At 42.2% G+C, this 2619-nt stretch overlaps 1 pseudogene; it reads right to left on the bottom strand.

The window, feature by feature from the left end:
* Nucleotides 1-578: 578 nt before the first annotated feature.
* Nucleotides 579-1360, bottom strand: LOC147420277 (calcium-dependent protein kinase 34 pseudogene; annotated as a pseudogene).
* Between the last annotated feature and the right edge of the window lie 1259 nt (nucleotides 1361-2619).

Raw genomic sequence — 2619 nt, 5'->3', positions numbered from 1 at the left:
TTCAATGAAGATTATATTTTTGGATTTCACTTTTGTTTTTAAAAAGTATGGATGTGGTCCTCTTGACTGCAGCGACTATCCTATCAGCTAAGGGACCAACGAGGAAGAAGCTTCGGAAGGTTTGGTGGGAACTCCTCTTTAAATAATTTTGTTAAAAAGGATTTTTGGGGAGTTCATTTTATTTTCATCTGTGTTTGTTTTCTTTTATTCGGACGTCAATGAGGCAGATCTGCAAGGGTGAGGCACGACGCGAGTCAGGACAGAGAGACCCATAGATCAAATGAAGCGGGAGAAGCAAGAGTAAGAATCGATGTTGGCGTGGTAGCACAGGCTCGAAGGTGCAGCCAGCAGGAGGGTAATATTGCAGGAGTTGCAAGTTGCAACTATAAGCCTAAGAAAGCATGGGTGTGGACTCACGAGGCAGGCTGTACAGGGCACACACTGAGTGTGTATGTGTGTTCTCAGCTGCAATGCTTCAGGGAAAGTAAGGTTGCGATGATGGGACTGCACCACTGTAGTAGTGCAGGTGTATTTCCTCGCCAAGCTTGGTAGGTAGGGAAAGCTAGGTAATGAGCCAATCAACATGAATGTGTGTGAGAGAGAATGGGGTCAACACAACAGGTCCGTAACAGCGCAGGCTGTAGCAAGCAGAGAGCTGCTTGAACTGTCAGCCGTTCCTTGACATCTCTCTTCAACATTTTCCTCACAAGGTCCTTAGCGCCAGAAGAGATAGATGGCCAGGGGTCCCAGAAGAGATAGATGGCCAGGGGTCACTTGAAAGTTCTACATTGCCCTCCAAGATTTCTTTGAAGATATATTCCTGGTCTCACTACCCAAAATGGGGGAACACCACTGAGAAGAATGTATAGTAAGACACTAGCACTCCATAAGTCTACCTCTGGACCATAATCTCTACGAAGAACCTCTGGAGCAACATAATATACGCTACCCACAATTTCTCTGAATGCCTTGCCTGGCTTGGAAAACACAGATAGCCCAATATCTGTGGTCTTCAAAGGAGATCCTTTATCCTTGCTTAAAAAGAGAAAATTTTCAGGTTTGATCACAATGCATTACACCGAGGGAATGACATGTTTGAATAACTTGCACTACTGTCCTGAATAATGAAGCTGTAGCTCTTTCTATGTACTTTCCATTGGAGATAATACGGTCAAATAATTCACCACCAGCACAGAGCTCCATCACCAAATGCATAGAGTATGTCATAAGCACCTTTGAGCTCAACGATATTAGGTTGGCCAATCAGATGATCCATGATCTGGGCTTCTCGACGCACATCCTCAATGTCCTCTTTGTTGATCAAATTGCGCTTGGAAATGGATTTGTGTGTGGGGTTCATTCACTGATGGAGTGTACCTGGTTAGGCACGTGTGGTTGGGCCCACCATTTTTGTCATTATACACTAAAAGCAGGGATCCAGAATGAGGATTGTGTGCCACCAACGCTGGGATCTTAACTTAGAGCATCCAAAGAGAGGTTGTTACAGCCTGGCGAGCCGTCATGGGACCAATTGTGTGTGTGTGGTGCAGCGTGGTCATTGCCAGGCTCGAGCGTGAAACTGTGGGTGTGTGTATGAGTAGCACCAAGCCAATACCCGTACTGTGCACGCGTGTGTGTGTGTGAGTTGTGTTACAAGACAAGAAATTGCCATAAGTGGGTGGGGTCGGCTCCGGGTCAGCAGCGCTGCGAGCCAAGGTTGGTGGGGTCTGCGTGTGTGTGTGTGTGTTGTGTTTTATTAAGCAGCACATCAGAAGCAGCCAGATACCTTTTTCTTTTTTTTACTTTTTTGTTTGTTTGTTTTTTTTTAATAAAAAATCCACTTCTTTCAATAAGAGCTAAGTCCCGCAGAGAGATAGTGTGCGTGGCGAGATATGGCATGCTTCTAGAGTGTGAAGGCACAATGTGAGTGTGTACGTATTGGATTTATTTAAACAACTTCTAACAATCCTTCATCGTGATATCTCATGCACATGGCTACTAAAATCGTGTTTTATGCACAATTCTTCTTTCTGTGTATACAGTCGTAGGTCAAAAAATGCTCCTAATTGAACTTGTTTGAATTCCTCTGGTCACTCGATCTTATTACAAGAAGTGCATGCACAATAACTCCTTTTACACACATTACAATAGATTGGAGTGCATAAAGCATTTTTGGATTTGAATTCAAATTTGAATCAATTTGTAATCAATAGGAAATGCACATATGCTTGATTAATGCACTATTTTCTGACAATTGCAACTTCAACCCCATGTATTAATCATTGAAACTTTGAATTGCTCACTCCCCAAAATCTCTAATCACCCAAATCTAATTAGGCTTGTCATCACATTGCTACACACTTTTGATTTTTATGGCATTCACCAATTACCATACCCCATTGGCATACATAGCAATAGTAGTTCATAAAATCATTTTCAATTGAGTCAATTGAATCATCTAAAATCAATCAATCAAAAACACCGATATTTTAGGCAAAATTAATCATCATAATTGGTAAAAAAATACCAATTATTCATTCAAGCACTGGATTGCACATGCCATTGAGTAGGCACACCCACCCAAATTTAGGCCAAAATTTTATACAATTAGGCTTATCC

The sequence above is a fragment of the Adiantum capillus-veneris genome, chromosome 28 (genome assembly GCF_014529385.1).
Source record: "Adiantum capillus-veneris isolate H3 chromosome 28, ASM1452938v2, whole genome shotgun sequence".
NCBI lineage: Eukaryota > Viridiplantae > Streptophyta > Polypodiopsida > Polypodiales > Pteridaceae > Adiantum > Adiantum capillus-veneris.
The sequence above is the reverse complement of the archived record's forward strand: the minus strand, read 5'-3'. Positions and strand labels throughout refer to the sequence as shown.